Raw genomic sequence first — 20,099 nt, forward strand, 5'->3', positions numbered from 1 at the left:
TTTCAATCCACTCCTGGTTTTGGTTGCTATGAGGACCTGACATGAGGACCAAATACTGCCTGAAATATACATAGTGTGAACCCAGCCTATTATAAAGGTGTCTTTGTGGACTTGGCGACCTCCAAGTGGTCGAATTTAGGTTTCCAAGAAACAAGCATTTTTTCCCCATTGACTTTAATGGGGTTCAATATTCGACTGAATATTTGAGTGTCTTGGTCTATTCTAATCAAATTTCGAACTTTCAAATATTTCACTACTTGCTCATCTCTAGTCTCTAGAGCTCTGTAGAGGAAAACTTTGCAGTGCTCTAATAATCACTAAATAGTCACATGAGATAAAAAAAAAAAAAAGAGGCTGTTCTGACATACCAGTTATGTCTTTTTTAATTTCTTATTTAATAAATGGGGACGACCAGACAAACACAGCAGTTTTAGAGCCAAAGCCATAATTGAATCCAGCAGTAAGTCTTTAATTTATATTTCCAATTCCTTTAGAATCCACTCTTAGTTTTGGCTTAAAGGATAACTACCAGGAGGTTAGACGCATCTAACCTGCCTGATAGCCGGCTAGCTATAGCGCACAAGGCACTGATGATGGAGATAAGTTTCTTACCTTCATTCTCTGTGCTGTTTCTGTAATGTTAGCAGTTTATCTCCTATACTATCTGCTGATTTTTTATTTTTTTATTTTTGTAATCATGAAGAACATGGCACCTCATGTTTTCTGACTTTTTTTTTTTTTTCTCAAAAAATAGGAAACAGCCAGAAAACAGGAAGTCCTGTGTATCCCAGGCCATCTGAGCGCTTACAGAGAGAAATCAGTCATGTGACTGATGGACATATTGAGCAGTGACTCTCTGTACTGGCCGGAATTCCTGTGATTAGTCTGTTTTTTCAACCAACACAAGTCAAGAAATCTGACTTCAGGAGATTGGACCTGGATTTCTGGTAAGTATAGATTTGTTTTAAAGCATGATAACAGTAAATAAAAAAATGTATATTGCAAACTTGCTTTATATCACATCTTCTGTTGATTTAGATTTTGGAAGTTATAATGACAAGTGACACTTTAAACTAAAACTGGCTTGTATGCCAGCAGCCTCATAGAAAATTATTGTATTTGTAAAATGTTACATCTCATGTATATAATCAATGTTCAATATTTATTAACCATTATCAATATATTATTTATTTCATTGTACTTTTTATTGTTAGTATCAGTCATACTGTTGGGGAATGATAAGGGGCTGGGTAGGAGAGTTACCCAGCAGCCATATCACCCATTTAAACTACCAGGATCAAATCAGTCACCCACTCTGTATGGATAACCACTGGGGGTCAGGAGTGATTCCATAGGTTTTCTGACTTAATTAAAAAAAAAATCAGGCAGGTAAAGTGGATGGTAAAAAAAAGAAAAGAACGTATACTCACCCTTCAGCTCACTCACAGTGCAGCATTTTGTGAAAATGGCCCTGTGACATCATTGTACACTGAAGGGGGGATGCAGGACTTTGTTGTAAAGATGTATTGTAGGCATGTTTTTTTTGATTGTTTGTTTGTTTTTTAATTTCCAGTGCCTACTCTTAGGCTATGTTCACACAACGTCAAAAATAGAGAAAAGGCGGCCAATATTTAAAATAACATCCATTTTTGCCATTAACTGACAGCAGTGGCAATGCATTAAGGTCAACGGGAAGACGGACATCCAATGCACACAATGTATTGAATAATGGACGTTTTTGCCACGAACGTCAAAATAATGAACATGATCATTATTCTTGGATGTCTTTTGCAAATAGCGGATGTTTTTTATTAGTTGTTCACACAGTTTCTCTTTTGTCACAGTCCTTTTTCGGTTTTTATTATTACATTCAATGGACTTTTTAATTAAGCCGCACCCAAAGGCCAATTAGTAATCCCAAACTAGAATAATGTACAAACACCAGTCATTGCATTAAGGGAAGGCCAGGCTGCTAATTGACGTCCGTTATTTTAGACTCAAAATGACGGACGTCATATTAAACGGAGCTGAAAAAACTTTGGGTGAACATAGCTGTTTTTTTTAACATATAACATATTTGTCAGATACCTATATGCTCTGTTTTCTCCGAGTATAAAGAAACAGTAATCTTTAGTATAACTGAATAATTGGGTAATCTAATGTCAATGCATTATCTGATATCTGAGTGTAAATTTACATGGAAAAATCTATATTCAAGAACTTTCCAACTTTTACTGTATTGTGTTGCAAATAGGTTCATTATAAATACTTGATTGCATCTTATATGGGAAAACAATATATTGTTACCTAGCTTTAAGTAGGCCAAGCTAAGTGAGAAATTCTTAAAGCTGCTGTAGCTTAAAGGGAAACTGACAGCATGGAGTTATCAATGAAGGATTGCCCATGCATTGCCAAATTATATGTTTCCTATGTCTGAGATCAGCAATAAATACAGTTGAGCGAGTACTAAAATGTTCACCAGGTTGCTGTATTATGCCACTTTTACGGACTGACAATAATGTGCATCCTCTAGTCCAGTGATTTTCAACCTTTTTGGAGCCGCGGCACACTTTTTATACTTAAAAAATCCCGGGGCACACAACCAACCAAAATGGCACAAAATAACACAAAAACAGTACATATTATACATATAGTTCACGGAGTTCACTCTTGGGGGTTTTAAATCAGCTTCTTATCACCACAAGAGCTGCTTTTTAAGCTCTCAAGAGTGAAATATGCCTGGCAGAGGTCCTTTCAATAAATTATTATTATTTTTTTTTTAAAGAAATAAAAAAGGATAACCCCCTCATTTATACATATATACAGTCCCATGTAAACTCATACATACAGTCCCACGTATATGAGCACATAATTATCAGCACCATATACTGTGGTTATGTGCTCTATATAGCGCCATAGTATATGGTGCTGATAATTATGTGGCTCATATACTGCAATATAAAGGGATACAATGAGAAGTACTATGGCCATGAGGCCAGAGTACAAGTGCCCCCTGCTTTGCCCTTATACAGTAATAATGCCACTTGCAGTATGCCCCCATATAATAATGCCCCCTGCAGTATGCCCCCATATAATAATAATGCCCCCTGCAGTATGCCCCCATATAATAATAATGCCCCCTGCAGTATGCCCTCATATAATAATGCCCCCTGCAGTATGCCCCCATATATTAATAATGCCCCCTTGCAGTATGCCCCCAAATAATAATAATGCCCCCTGCAGTATGCCCCCATATAATAATGCCCCCTGCAGTATGCCCCCATATAATAATAATGCCCCCTGCAGTATGCCCCCATATAATAATAATGCCCCCTACAGTATGCCCTCATATAATAATAATGCCCCCTGCAGTATGCCCCCATATATTAATAATGCCCCCTGCAGTATGCCCCCATATAATAATAATGCCCCCTGCAGTATGCCCCCATATAATAATGCCCCCTGCAGTATGCCCCCATATAATAATAATGCCCCCTGCAGTATGCCCCCATATATTAATAATGCCCCCTGCAGTATGCCCCCAAATAATAATAATACCTTCTGCAGTATGCCCCCATATAATAATAATGCCCCCTGCAGTATGCCCCCATATAATAATAATGCCCCCTGCAGTATGCCCCCATATAATAATAATGCCCCCTGCAGTATGCCCCCATATATTAATAATGCCTCCTGCAGTTTTCCCCCCATATATTAATAATGCCCCCTGCAGTATGCCCCATATATTAATAATGCCCCCTGCAGTATGCCCCCATATATTAATAATGCCCCCTGAAGTATGCCCCCATATATTAATGCCCCCTGCAGTATGCCCCCATATAATAATAATGCCCCCTGCAGTATGCCTCCATATATCAATAATGCCCCCCTACAGTATGCCCCCATATAATAATAATGCCCCCTGCAGTATGCCCCCATATATTAATAATGCTCCCTGCAGTATGCCCCTATATAATAATAACATCCCCTGCAGTATGTCCTCATATATTAATAATGCCCCCTGCAGTATGCCCCATATATTAATAATGCACCCTGCAGTATGCCCCCATATAATAATGCCCCCTGCAGTATGCCCCCATATAATAATAATGCCCCCTGCAGTATGCCCCCATATAATAATAATGCCCCCTACAGTATGCCCTCATATAATAATAATGCCCCCTGCAGTATGCCCCCATATATTAATAATGCCCCCTGCAGTATGCCCCCATATAATAATAATGCCCCCTGCAGTATGCCCCCATATAATAATGCCCCCTGCAGTATGCCCCCATATAATAATAATGCCCCCTGCAGTATGCCCCCATATATTAATAATGCCCCCTGCAGTATGCCCCCAAATAATAATAATACCTTCTGCAGTATGCCCCCATATAATAATAATGCCCCCTGCAGTATGCCCCCATATAATAATAATGCCCCCTGCAGTATGCCCCCATATAATAATAATGCCCCCTGCAGTATGCCCCCATATATTAATAATGCCTCCTGCAGTTTTCCCCCCATATATTAATAATGCCCCCTGCAGTATGCCCCATATATTAATAATGCCCCCTGCAGTATGCCCCCATATATTAATAATGCCCCCTGAAGTATGCCCCCATATATTAATGCCCCCTGCAGTATGCCCCCATATAATAATAATGCCCCCTGCAGTATGCCTCCATATATCAATAATGCCCCCCTACAGTATGCCCCCATATAATAATAATGCCCCCTGCAGTATGCCCCCATATATTAATAATGCTCCCTGCAGTATGCCCCTATATAATAATAACATCCCCTGCAGTATGTCCTCATATATTAATAATGCCCCCTGCAGTATGCCCCATATATTAATAATGCACCCTGCAGTATGCCCCCATATATTAATAATGCACCCTACAGTATGCTCCCATATATTAATAATGCCCCCTGCAGTATACCAATATACACCAATAGTTTAAAAAAACAAAAACATCATACTCACCTAATCCCCGCTGTGTGGCTGCAGGCAGCAGCTCTCCCTCCTCTTCAGACTCCATCTTGTGAGCCGCGGGGACTGAACCTCCGGCAGACGTGATGACGTCACATCATCACGCCTGCCAGAGAGGTCATGTCCCGGCGTCCCATAGGCTGCTGGCATGAAGTGCTGCGGCCTATGGGAGTGAATGTCAGAGCAGGACGCTGACAGGTCCTGCTCCGACATTCTGCTCGATTGAATGTTTCGCCCGCTCACTGTGTGAGCGGGCGGAACATCAAACCGTTCGGCATATCCCTAGAAGCTGCGCGGCCACAGCTTCTAAGGATATTAAAGTGACAGTGTCGCATTTCCCACCGGGTTCTCACGGCATCCCAGGTTGGGAAACGCTGCTCTAGTCTTGCCCATGTTATGTGAGCAGATTACACACAGTATACAAAGATATATCCTCACTGAGCAACACCACACTGTGCCACTATCAGGCTATGTTCACAAAACGTAAGTTCCGCAGAAATCACGGCCATTGTTACAACAGCTGTGATTTCTGTGGTACTTACGTAGTGCTGCAGGCTGAGGGATTCCCGACCGGAGTATATACACATAGTAAACACTCCGGCCGGGATCCCTTGCAGCACCATAGAAAACTGACATGTCAGTTTTCTGCAGCTGCTATTCAGTGAATAGCTGCAACATAAAACCCTGTTAGTTCACACAATAGAGCGAGCAGCTCCAGCTGCGCACTCCATTGTGTGCTATAAGAAGTTCTGATGCGGGCGCATCAGTGCGCGCCCGCATCAGAACTCCTTACAGCACACAATGGAGCGGCACAAAAGAACATCTGGCCGATACTGCAGCATCGGCCGGGATGATATTTTCTGAGACCGGTCATTCCGTGACCCGGCCAGGTCACAGAACAGCCGGTCTCATACTATGTGTGACCATAGCCTCAGACTGCTTACACTGCACAATACTGGTACTATACTGTATGACAGTTATTTTCCCCACACAGGAATAACTCTAATTCTAAAATTTACTTTTGGGTAGTTGTGGATTCCTGCCTATACTAGCTGTTTACCAGTATCAGTATTACCTATAATACTTGTATAGTGTGTGGAATATGTTATTTTACTCTAATCTGTTTCTATTTTGTAACTGTAATTTCTTTTATTTCCCTTTTTTACATTGTTATAGAGGCAGTCATCTCACCTGGGCTGTTCTTAGCAGCATTTAGAGACATGCTTTAACCCCTTAAAGACAAAGCCAATTTCGATTTTTGCGTTTTCGTTTTTTCCTCCTTGTGCTTAAAAGGCCATAGCACTTGCATTTTTCCACCTAGAGACCCACATGAGCCCTTATTTTTTGCGTCACTAATTGTACTTTGCAATGACAGGCTGAATTTTTGCATAAAGTACACTGCGAAACCAGAAAAAAATTCAAAGTGTGGTAAAATTGAAAAAAAAAAAGGAATTTGTTTATTTGGGGGAAATGTGTTTTTACGCCATTCGCCCTGGGGTAAAACTGACTTGTTATATATGTTCCTCAAGTCGTTACAATTACAACGATATGTAACATGTATAACTTATATTGTATCTGGTGGCCTGTAAAAAATTCAAACCATTGTCAACAAATATATGTCACTTAAAATCGCTCCATTCCCAGGCTTATAGCACTTTTATCCTTTGGTCTATGGGGCTGTGTGAGGTGTCATTTTTTGCGCCATGATGTGTACCTTGATTGCGCATATACGACTTTTTGATCGCTTTTTATTACAATTTTTCTGGATTTGATGCAACCAAAAATGCGCAATTTTGCACTTTGGGATTTTTTTTGCGCTGACACAGTTTACCGTGCGAGATCAGGAATATGATTAATTAATAGTTCGGGCGATTACGCACTCGGCGATACCAAACATGTTTATTTATTTATTTACTTTTATTTATAAGCTGGGAAAAGGGGGGTGATTCAGACTTTTGTTAGGGGAGGGGGCTTTTTATTAATAATGACACTTTTTTTTTTTACTTTAACACTTATACTAGAAGCGACCCTGGGGACTTCTAGTATAAGTGCTTTGATCTCTCATAGAGATCTCTGCAGCATAGATATGCTGCAGAGATCCATGAGATAGGCACTCGTTTACTTCCGGCTGCTGCAGCCGGAAGTAAACGAGTGCCAACCGGGGGCGGCGCCATCTTGGAGCGGTCCCCGGCCGGCTTCAGAAATGGAGATCGCTCCTCCGGGATAACATCCCGGAGGAGCGATCTCCTCCACTAGACACCAGGGAACGGCTGAATCCGGTAATCGGATGCAGCTGTCATGTTTGACAGCTGCATCTGATTACTGTATTAGCGGGCACGGCGATCGGACCGTGCCTGCTAATACCTGCGGTCCCGGGCTACAAGCGGCACCCGAGACCGCCGCGGTTCAGAGCGGGGTCGCCGCGCGGACCCGCTCTGAACGTCCTTAACGGCAACAGGGCGTAAATATACGCCCTTTGTCGTTAAGGGGTTAAAGTAAGACTCATGGACATAGACCACAATAAACAGTTAGTCCCTTTGAAATGAATGTGAAACATTACTGAGCATGTTCTGTGACCTTTAAAGAGGTCTTTCCTTAGGGAGCTGCTATCGTCTCTACTATCTATCTATCTACTGACATGTTGCTGTAATACTGTACAGATCACTTTACAGCAGCTTTTTCGGATCACCACAGACACAAAAGGAATTCTAAGCTTAGTTTTAGCCCCATTGGTGAGAATGAAAACTGCAAGATATCAGGATTATTTTATAATATAGATAGTAAAAAGGAAAATTAGAAATATTGTCAACAAACGTTCTTAAAAATAAAAAAATGTTAACATTAAAACATTATTTAAACAATAAGTCATTTTCTAATGACACATTCCCTTTAAAAGGCATAAAAACAAAATACATAACATTGTTTCCTCAAAGGCAATAATAACTGTATCAACAAGTATAGTATTATAATCAATTACAGTAGTAATAATAGTAATATTCAGTTACATGTGCGACTGGCATCTGCAGTTGCCATTATAAATTTGTATCCATATTGCACAGCATGTCAGTATTGCCACGCCTTATAGACAAAAGTCATTAGAATAAGGCTATGTTCACACGCTGTATGAGACCGGCCGTTCCGTGACCCGGCCGGGTCACGGAAATGGCCGGTCTCATTAAAGATCATCCCGGCCGATACTGCAGTACCTGCTTGATGATCTGTAGCCCTGCAGAGAACTCACTACTGCACACTATGGAGCGTGTGGCCCGCTCCATAGTGTGCCCTGACAGGGTTTTCTACAACATGTCAGTTTTCTACGGCGCCGCTGGGGATCCCGGTCGGAGCATATACTATGTGTATATGCTCTGGCCTCGATTCCATAGAAGGCAAGCTAACGTATATTTTCGCATTAAGCACGGCCGCTGTTGCAATCGGCAACATCGGCCGCACTTTCATGAAAATATACATTGTGTGAACATAGCCTAGCCCTACAAAGTTATACTACAATAAAGTGTCTGTTAATTCTTCATCTTTAACAACAACTTACTGTCCACAAACGTAGATGCCTAATAGAGTGTTGTGGTGATAAAATCTGTCCTTTGTTGCCAAGAATGTGATTATCAGGGAACTGTGAAGAGTTGTCCTGATAGATTGGCTAGTATAACCCAAGGCTATAGCAAGTTCTGGCTTTAAGATTGAAAAAAAAAAAAGTTCCAGCAACTACAATACTTTTCAACATCTATAGTTTTAATATATATATTTTTTAATTGCTGTCATTTTAATTTGCATATACATTAGCATTTTTGTTAACTGATAACATGATAACAATCCAGACTAAATAATATCTTCCCTTTTTGAGTACAACAATATAAACTGTGTATTACTTTGATCATTTAGTATTTTTATTCAAAATTAGTTAATTCCTTATACCTTTATTTTGTCCCGCTAAGGATTTTAACATATTATTTTCTTTATTAAGTAAAAATTTGAATTACCTCAATTTGCAGTCACTCTTAGTTACAGTTACTTCTGCAGGTGCATGGCCAGTCTTAGGGTAGATGGCACTCTGTGTGGAATTTACTCTTTGCAAGCTCATATAGTTTCAGACTCCACTCTCTGCAGTCCCTAAATAGTATAGACCCATAGTATAGACCCCATATATTATCAAGCTCTCCCTATGCATACGACATATAGTATCAGCCCCCCACGCAGCCCTCATATAGTGTCATCCCTTCCACCCTGTGCAGTCCCCCACAAATAGTATTAGCACCTCAGTGCAACCCACTTACAGTATCACTTCTCTTGTGCAGGCCCATATAATATCAGTTACTCCTGCAGCCCCATATAGTATCAGCCCCCCCCACACACACTGCAGCTCCCATATAGTATGAGGAGCCCCAGGTTAAAAAAAAAAAAAACACTCATACTCACCTAGCTTCTGCTGGCTCCTGACTCCTTTCGCATCCTGTCTTCTAACCCACTTAGTGCCTCTCTGCTTCATTGCATGATGATGTCAGTCAGAGAGCATTGAAGCATAGAGGCTGCAGGGATCACAACAATGTTTGACAGTCAATTAAGTCAATTTTAACTATAAGATGCTGCCATCCCCTTTAATTGATAGGGTGATTTGCCCTGTACACAGGTCACACACCCCTGAGGCCGGGTCTGTACAGGTGCTCTCATGCACATCGCTCTTAAAGGGAACCTGTCACCCCCCGTGCCGGGGTGACAGGCTCCCGACCCCCCGTTAGAGCCCCCTATACTCACCTAATCGCGCCGGGTCCCGCTTCTGGATCCGGTCGGGTGACGGAGATCTCAGCTGCTGCAGCCCGGCGCGCGCGCTGAGAGATGAGTCCAACGCTCATAGAGAATGACTGAGCGCTGGACTCTCCTGTCATTCTCTATGGGTGTTGGACTCATCTCTCAGCGCGCGCGCCGGGCTGCAGCGGCTGAGATCTTCATCACCCGAACACCTCCAGAAGCGGGACCCGGCGGGATTAGGTGAGTATAGGGGTCTCTAACGGGTGGTCGGGAGCCTGTCACCCCGGCACGGGGGGTGACAGGTTCCCTTTAAGTACCAGCTACAACTGTGCCAACATATAACACATTCATAAAAAAGATGTACATTTGCCTCAGCAAAATAAATTGCAAATAATAATTATATAAGTGCTTTATATTTTAAAAAGAATGTTGCCATTTATGTTTTACCGTAATAAAGTCAAGAAGTATGTTAGCTCTAATGTATGTTAAAAAAAATGTATAAATAATAAAAAAAAAATCATGTTTTTCATTGGTTTCCTTTTCATATAATTGGATACTCACCCAAAGCACTTATAAACAAAAACAGAATATGCCTCATTTGTTTTCATGAAGGATCCTCATATCAAACCGCATTAAGCTTTAAGTGCAGCTTGAAGGTCATTTGATGTATTGGTTTACACGTCTGGACATCTGGGAGCTTTATCTTACATGTGTTTGTTTAAAAATACCTCAGTGTGCAAAAAAAATTCTAAAGTTTCTATAATTTGGGCTCTTCTGACAAACTATCTATTCATGTATTCAGTGTCCTAAGAGGGACAGGACATTGCCTTATAGATACATGCATAAAATAGCATATCATGTGTACAAAAACATGTATATTACATGAGAAAATAAATAATAGATGAACATTCCTTTTATATTTGTTAAGAGGCCACCAACACAATACACTTTTAGGCTATGTTCACACTACGTAAACTTTTGGTTTTATTTACAACCGCAAAAAAAAAAAAAGGTAAGTTTGAGGTTCACTGATATGAATGTAATGCAATGGAACTACGGCCGGGAAGTGCACACTACGTACAAACTTACGGTCGGATTTTATACGGCCCCGTGAAAAATGAACAAGACCATTGTTTGCGGCCGGAAATGCTGCACCTACGGCCGTGAGTTTCAATGCGGAAGCGAACGTACATCTGATATCTGCCAAAGTAAACTTGATTTTGATATAAAATATATTCTGAGTGGTTTCTCGGGCTGGGCGCTATATTTAAAAGTAAACAACCTGTGTCATCCCACTTGAAATCATGCTAGGAAGCCACATTAAACAACGTCCGTATGTTCACGGCTAGCACTTATGGTCAGAAGTGCGATCGGACATACGACCGTGGGTTTGCGTAGTGTGAACATAGCCTTAGGCTGGGTTCACACACAGTATATTTAAGGCAGTATTTGGTCCTTATGTCAGGTCCTCATTGCAACCAAAACCAGAAAAGGCTCTGTTCGCATAATGTTGAAATTGAGTGGATGGCCGCCATATAACGGTAAATAAATGCCATTATTTCAATATAACAGCCGTTGTTTTAAAATAACAGCAAATATTTGCCATTAAATGACGGCCATCCACTCAATTATAACATTACGTGAACAGATCCTTTCCTGGTTTTGGTTGCTATGAGCACCTGACATGAGGACCAAATACTGCCTGAAATATGCTTGGTGTGAACCCAGTCTTAAAGAATAAAAATGGAAGCACATCATTAAATCACACATTATTGAATATAGTTAGCAGGTATTTGTCTATTCTTGTTATGTAACTCTATTTTCAAAATAACATATTTGGGGGCCAAACTGTGACATCAGACGAGGACTTAGGAACACAGGGACAATAATGAAGCCCTGGTGCTAGACCCCCAAGCTGTCCCTGCCTTTTATGGAACCTGACTCCTTAGGACGGCCCTAACCAAAAGATTGCAACTATACTAAATAAGTGCAGACACACAAGACAAAGACAGGACAGAGAAAACAAAATAATAGAGGGGTAAACTAGCTGGGTCTAAACACAGTCGATCGTCGCAGTACAAAATCAGAATACAAGAGAATAGTTAAGAGGGACATCCGAGGATTGACATAACCAGATAACAACACCAAGAGAAAAACAGGGGTATGCGATATCAAGGATCACTCCAGAGAGAAAATTAGTTAAATAGTGCAAAAATATTTATTAGAAATACATAGAAAATTAACATGTACTGACACAAAGGCGGGCAGAGGAATGACACATCCCTACACATTAAAAACAATTAAAATTCCCAAAGGAAAAAACACACATGGTGGGACTCACACGGTATAGGGTACCCCCAGGGTAAAGCCACAGTCCTATGTTATAACTCAACTGACCCTCATAGGTAGAACACAATACATATACACCCTAGTAATGAAAAAAGATAAGTACAAAAAGTATATATAAATGAGTGTATGTGACTGTGTATGTGTCAAATAAATGGTGATAGGAGAAAATATTCTAATGAACAATGAAAAGTGTCAAACAAAAATTGTAAACCATCCAAAGAACATCACCAAATGGAGAGGGAGAGGAGCGGTCCGTGGCTACCCATGATGCCCCTACGCGTTACGTTCCACCGGAACTTCGTCGGGGAGACCTGTTGTGTATCTGTTTAGGTATGGGAGGTAGCACCCGTGAATTTATTACTTTTGGGTAGTGCATGCCCCAATTTTGGCTATAATAACCAGATAACAAGTCAGGAGTAAGGGCCCTCTTACACGGGACGATTATCGCGTGAAAAATCGTTATATCGTTCGAATTTAAACGATAAACGTTCTGTGTAATTGTAGGCAACGATCGAAAAATCGTTTGTATGTCGTTGATCGATTATTTAGATCTGAACCTAAAATTATCATTAATCGTTCGCTGTAATTCCCCATTCGTTTGCTCAAGTTCAGCATTTTTTTCACTAATTGTTCAGTGTAGTTGCACATTGTCCATTGTTTTGCTGGCATCAAAAGAAATAAACCATCATAGTAACTATCGCAATAACGATCGTAGTAACCATCGTTCTGTGTAATATGGTGAACGATTTCAGGTTAATGATAAACAATCTCGTTTGCGATCGTTTATTGTTAGTCGTTAATCGCTAAAAATTGCTCAGTGTAATAGGACCCTATGGGAATGCAAGCAAGGTGCTAATAAATTAGGTGCTATACGAGGGGGGCGCTGATAAGTCTTTGACTATACCCAGAAAGAATCGAGGTAGGAAGATGAAACTTTATATTTATTCCACATACTCTCCACTGATGTCTACACACTTCTTACATCAGTATTCCAAGTTCTGTGAGCCTTAAGAAAAGAAGGATTTCAGTTGTGTCCCAAACCAGTCATCCATAGCAGCCATGGCATCAGAAATTCTTGTGGAATTTGTTACCCTTGAAGTGTTTCTTCAGGTTTGGATTATAGATTATACAGATTATACAGATTATAGTCAGAGGGAGCTAGATCTGGTGAATGAGGTGGGTGGTCAGCCAGCTGGGAGCCTGGCTCCACCAGTTTTGCCGTGGTCACTTGTGCAGTGTGAGCAGGAGGCGTTCTTTTGGAAAGCTTGCCTTGCCTTTTGGCCTTCAGAGCTGCATTCAATTGGTCCAAAAGTTCAATGTAATACCTTGCATTGATGGTGAAACCACTTTGAAGGTCGTCCACCAGCAGCATATCCTCCTTACCCAGAACACAAACGCCATCGCCTTAGTGGCTAATTTTTGCACCCTGAAATTCTTTGGACCAGGAGAACCACTGTGCCTCCACTTTTTTGACTGCTCCTTGGTTTCAGGGTCTTACAAATACAGGGTCTTGTAAATTCAGATCTCATCCATAGTGACCAGGCGATCAAGGAAGTTATTATCAGTCCGGAAACGCTGACAAATGGACCAGGAAGTTGTCACTCGCATGCTTTTCTGATCTGTTGTCAAACATTCCGGGACCTACTTTGCAGATAGCTTCTTCATGTCCAAATGTTCATGAATAATGACACTAACATGTTTATGAGAAATCCCCATGATGTCTGCTATCCCTTTAGATGAAATTCGTTGATTCTCCAGTATGAGGTTGTACACGGCATTGACGATCTCCGGAACAACAACCACTCTTGGTTGTCCAGGACATCCCTCATTATTGGTGCTGAAGCGGCCTGTTTTAAATTTGGCAACCCAGCACTTAACTGTAGAATTTGAAGGGCATTGATCCCCAATGTCTGTGACATGTCACCATGAATATCCTTCATGGACTTTCCTTGCAGAAACAAGAATTGTATCACTCCTCTGCTCTCATTAGCTGTGAATATCACCTTAGACCCCGCCATTTTGTTTTGCCGTGCACCTAGATCGCTGTTGCTATAAGCTACATACACAACACTTGGAAAAATATAATAGATACGTAAGGCTTATATGTGATGTAACATTCATTACCATAGAAACAAAAAAAGAACACAAAGCCAAAGACTTATCAGCAGCCCCTCGTAGCAGGCAAGGAGAGTAGGTAGTGACTGATGCTTAAGGGAGCTGAATTCCCTGCCCCGGGTCCTGATTGGGACAGGGACTCCAGCAACCCTACAATAACCAGAGCTGACTGGCAGCTGCACCTGATAGAATCTAAAGAAATCATATCCAGGTCCTGATTGGGACAGGGACTTCATCCTACAATAACCAGAGTTGACTGGCAGCTGCACCTGCCAGTCAGAATCTACAAAAATCATTTACAGCTGAAACGCCAGGCCCAGGAGCTGTACAGCCCCAACCGCAGTTTTGGTAACTGGGGACACCATTGGCGCGTCCCCTGCAACCGGATGGCTGGTCACTAAGGAAGCTGTCAGCGTGTCCCTGCAGCCACCAGCGCACTCCGCCGCTGCTGCTTCTCCATCTCGGGAGCTGAGCGCACAGGCAAGTGCCGGCTCCTGGCACAAACATTACAAATGTTCTTGAGAACAGTTACACAAATATATAAGCACTGACTTGGAAGTGCCACAATGTAGCCTCCCTCAAAGTAAAACTATTAATGATAACTAAACACTAAAACACTTTGAGCACTTAAAAATAATATTACACAGGCAGAAAAGTCACAAAAATAGGATATGCTTAAAAATAAGTAAATATCTGTGCAATGTCTTCAAGGTAAATGTCTTTGGATACTCATTGTAAGACAAAGGTGACATGCTTAGAAAAAAAGGCTACATGTAAATACATTACACAAAAGTAATAAAGAACCATGAATACGGTTGAATAAATAGCATGAGTTTGATGCTTATTCCATAAGTCCATACAGTCTTTGGGGACCTCTAACAAGACCATCCTAGTAAAAGCCTTATTGTACAGGTATTCCATATAAAAACAAAACCTGTACAGAATCCAAGTCAATAAAACTTTAAAATGGTAGATTACAATAATTTAACCTATTTACTGATTACTTTAGTTTCTTTTAAGGAAATAGGTCGAAAGCGACAGAATCCCTTTAATCCCCATATGCAATCATGACATACCCCTGTTAGGGGTTGTAACCACTGGAGTTGACTGGAGCCACTGGACCTCCGCTAGCAATGGTGTAAACCCCGCCTGGGAGCATAGGTTTGCTGCGGCAGGCAACCCTTAGGTCACTGGTCACTCCCGCTGGTTTGGCTTGCTAGCAATTGCGGATGAGGTGCAGCAGGGGGCAACATAGACAGGTAATCAGCAAGGCAGGAACACGGCAGAAGTAACTTTATTAGGTTTGGGAAAAGACTGGGACCATGAAAAGCATTCAGAGGCTCCAACAAGGGAACCATGACAGGGCTGTGCTTTTATGGGCACAGGCTGCAGCCAATTAGGGGTGCACTGGCCCTTTAAATATAAGCGAGCAAGCATGCATGTGCCCTAGGAGGCAGGGTGGGTACATCGGCTACAAGAAGATAGACCAAAAGCGGACAGAGGTGAGGCACCCGAGGGGCCAAAAATAGAGCAGCGCCGAGCCCTGGCACGCAGGCTGCAGCGTTCACTAGGGAGGCAGGGCCAGAAGAATGGGTGTTGTGACGGCCTGGGGTATGGCCACAGATGTAACTGGATTGTATGAAACGGGTTTAGGAGTCCTACCTGCTCCATGATCAACAGCTTTCTACTGCAAATCACTCTGTTTGGGCTGCTAAATTTTTGGAGAAGATCATGGTAAGCCAATCTGCTTACAAGCCAGTCTATTGCTACAGCCTGGGACAGCCGGTCTGACAAATGAATGTCAATTTGATGGATCATTGTAGTACTATAGTATTACATTATTACTTAAAAGCAAACAGTTGCTCCTAGAACTTTTCCTATTTTTCAAATAGGAAAGTGCATATAGTCAAGCTATAGACCTCATACCAAGGCATTTTTGAGCACATTCATTTTAAAACTAATCGATTAAATAACAAAACAAACAAATTGCACAAGTTTGCCTGCACAATCAATTATTATTTATTATGTATTTATTTATTCGGACTCACAATGGGGCACATTTATCATTGCTAAAATGCGCATAGAGGTGCATATTTTAGCCTTTTCCTTGGTGTATACCAGGTATACATCTCACTCACCTGATGGGCTGGTAGGTGTGGCGCTTCAAGGTGCGATACATAGCACAAAACTAGTGCTGCTCCAGAGCAGGTCTTGCGCTTCTTAGTAATTCTGACCTGATAATTGGCGGCAAGATTGGAGTATGCCCGTCTTTATAAATCTCCCTGAATATTTTTTGGAAAGGTAAAGAGTGTCATAAGAATGGCTAGGACTGTTTGGTCTCTTTTTTTCAACCAGGAAAAAAACTAAAAAGCTGCCTTCAGAACACAGGATCTGGATTTCATTACAGCTTTGTTTTAAGGCATGATAAAAAAAAAAAAAAAATTAATAATAATTATAATAATAATAATAATAATAATAACAACAACATTCTTTACTTCATATCCCCTGTTGATCAAGATTTTGAAAGTTTTAATGACAAGGGGTAAGGACTGTATCTAAAGCAGGGATAGGGAACCTTTGGCCATCCCGCTGTTGCAAAGCTACAATTCCCATAAAGCCTGGGCAAATAAAGCTGTCCAGGCACGACATTAATTGTTGTTTTGCAACAGCTTCAGGACCAAATGCTCCCCATCCCTGATCCAGTGACTTCAGATTTGTTGATATTTCACTAACCTAAAAAACACTATATTGTTTAAGGCTATGTTCTCACATGTCAGTTCAATGTGGTGCCGCGAGGGATCCCGGCTGGAACGTATACTATGTGTATACACTTCCATACAATCCTATAGGAGATAAAGCAGCGTGTCTTTTCGTAAAAAAATACGGCCGTTGTTGACGATTGCAACAACAGCCGCACATTTACGAAAACATATGCTGTGGGTACATAGCCTAATAGTATTTGGTGTGGTGCCAATCGGCGGCCATTAATGCTGCAGTATGTGAGGTGGTGTGGCCTAGGGGGTTAGGCTTAGCAGCAGTGGGACAGCTTGACCACTGGGTCGCTCCCTCCTCGGGCACTGTTTTTGCGGTGGTGGTGGCCGCCAGCCATGTAGGTTAGGGATCAACACAAATCAGGAACCATGAAGTGATGTGCCTGCTTATACACTTATACTGGATGTGCGGCCATGTCTGTTTTTTCTCTTTTTTTATTTTGTTTAATAGCATGAACTTTTGTTTTCCTTCACATATCATGCACATTGGGAACATACATAATTGATTTGACAGGCTTTTCACATCTCTAATTATTTCATCCTTAAGTGCGTATTTGCTAAAACAAAATTATTGATTTTTTTTTCTTTTCTTACACATTTAGTTACTATAATGCAACAAAGAACACATTTGGTAGTGTACTATTGTTGATATCATTACAGGGAACGTTCACCTTTACAATGCTTTTCGTATAATTTCAAATGTCATTACTAAAGTATCACGTTTTACAGCTATTAACTTATAATTAATCAAGAATCCATTACTTTGGATCTATTATTATTATTATTATTATTATTATTATTATTATTATTATTTCTGTGTTTTATGTAAACATATAACCATCTTTTACCTTAGATAGGTAGAATTATAAAAGTATTGGTATTTTGTACAAAATAGTCATCCAACAATCATTGCATTCTGTGCCCCAACACTTCTATCATATAGAAGAGGGAATAATCTAAAAGATAGACTAGTCATGTCTTATATGAGCACGACAATGGAGATGAAACAGAAATTCCTGACTATCCAAAAAATGGGCTCTTGTCCCTCTCTTATTTGCACCAATTACAAATACATGGAAAGAATACAAAATCCTGAAAGAAGGAAAGAGTACAAAATCAGCCATTATCTTACCTGTTACTCTGACTTTATTATTTATATCCTCTTGCGTCCCATAAAAAAGGATATGTGAAGGTAAAACCACATATGATCTCACAACAAGGTAAACCAAACACCATCAGAAAACAAAGACTAGGCTTACCTATGTCAATGCACTTCTATGATTTCGGCCGCACTGAGAAAGATCTGCCGTTTGTGTTGGTGGATAGGGTAATTCCCCAAAATAGGGGAGGAGATAGGCAGATACTACTACAAAAAAAAAAGAAAATTACACTGGATATAAAGTTGAAGCCCTGGGCCCTATGGGGCTCAATGTAAAATACAAAGGGTTCTAATTCTATGTTTAGATGACCATGTCTATCTTGTTAACCCATGATTTTACTCACATACACTAGTCCGGTCCATTCTGAAGCCGTGATGTGTAATACCTGCATTTTCCAGAGTGTACTTGCAGTTCGCACTCTTATGATTCTAAACTGTTAGGCCATGTTCACACAACGTATATTTTCGTAAAAACACGCGCATAGTTGCCGATTGCAACAATGGCCGTGATTAATATGAAAATATGGAATATGGAATCCCGGCTGGAGTGTATACACATAAACTGAGCTGAATAGCGGCCAGTAAATAGCGGGTGCAGAAAACCCTGTCAGTTCACATTATGGCCGCTCTGGCCGCTTGCTCCATGGTGTGCAGTGGGGAGTTCTGATGCGGGCACACACAAATGCACTCTTGGCCAGTCTCTCACAGTGTGTGAACATAGCCATAAACTTAGCGTTTTCAACTGCCTAGAGTGCCCTCTGGGATTTTTTTTTTCAAATAGTTACTGGGGTCTATGTTCAAGGCCAACCAGCTGGCTTCCACCTATACACCTCTGACCATGTCTGATCCAGCTACGATTATTAGCCTGGAAGGGCCATTATACAGTAAATGGCTTCTCCCACCCTGGTAAGGCCAGACTGCTTCTGCTTGGTTTTAACTTGTTTTAAGTAAAATAGTGAGGACCCGATGCATTTGTTTCCAAATTATTCATGAAACATATATCCCCCCCTCCAATTTTCCCTAGCAATACTAAAATAATAAAAATAAAACAAGTAGTAGTAGCCTATAGTTAGCCTATTCTTATTTTCACTGGTGTAATGACAGATTTTGTGGTGTCTTAAAGATTTGCAATTAACTATATGTTTTAAGTTATTTATCTGCCTGTTAGTGATATCAGTTGCAGCTTTGATTACTGAAAGGTTATTTTTCAGCAAGTAGAAACTGATCTATGTCTTACCTTAGCAATTCTGAATGGTTTCTTTTATTTATAGGAATATGCACTTACATCGGTTGAAGGCCATTACAAGTTACCCTTGAAGCAGCTTCTCTGTGTTTACCTTTGATAATGATCTGATCGCCACTTTGTTAAAGGCAATTGCTGCCTTCCTGTCTGCAGAACTCACATAGTATTGTAAATAAATCAATACATGCAAAATTCCATTTGTTCTTCCTATATTATGCAGTTATCCCTAAGGCCACTTTCTCATAACAATATTAGAAGCCAAACCAGAAGTATACCCCTACAGAGAGAAAAACTATCAATATCAATCCTGATATGGGCTTACCAATACTGAGCATAATACTAACCAGAATAGTGCTGTGTGATAGTGTCCTTAGAAAAATTCTTGGAATTCTATATGTGTCCCTGTAGAACAGCCACCCCTCTTTCTCACAAACTTGTGTTTGTATGTAAAGCAACTGGCTACAGCAAAATCGCTTCCCCGTAGTTTATTTTGCAATAGGAGAAAAATACAAAAAGGAAAAAAATACAGCTCACCCAAAATGGTGTGTTCACAGTAGCGGTCAATGATGAATGAAGGTGAGCGAGTTCCTGGGCGTGGGCTGGCCTCCTCGATGCAAGAAAAAGCTGAAAATAGTTGGCGGTGGAGCCAGCACCAGAGGACGTGAACTGTTAAAATATAACTTTTATTTGTGAATTAAAAACGAT

General features: G+C 40.8%; 1 long non-coding RNA gene across 2 annotated transcripts in view; it reads left to right on the forward strand.

Annotated features, from left to right (window-relative positions):
* Window positions 1-19,541, forward strand: part of LOC138797033 (uncharacterized) — a 35,102-nt gene extending 15,561 nt beyond the window's left edge. For both annotated transcript variants that reach the window (XR_011363882.1, XR_011363881.1), the window contains exons 3-4: window positions 755-947; window positions 19,423-19,541. This is a non-coding gene — a long non-coding RNA (uncharacterized lncRNA). The remainder of the gene's footprint in view (window positions 1-754; window positions 948-19,422) is intronic.
* Window positions 19,542-20,099: the final 558 nt, after the last annotated feature.

Source organism: Dendropsophus ebraccatus, chromosome 7, assembly GCF_027789765.1.
Source record: "Dendropsophus ebraccatus isolate aDenEbr1 chromosome 7, aDenEbr1.pat, whole genome shotgun sequence".
Taxonomy (NCBI): Eukaryota; Metazoa; Chordata; class Amphibia; order Anura; family Hylidae; genus Dendropsophus; species Dendropsophus ebraccatus.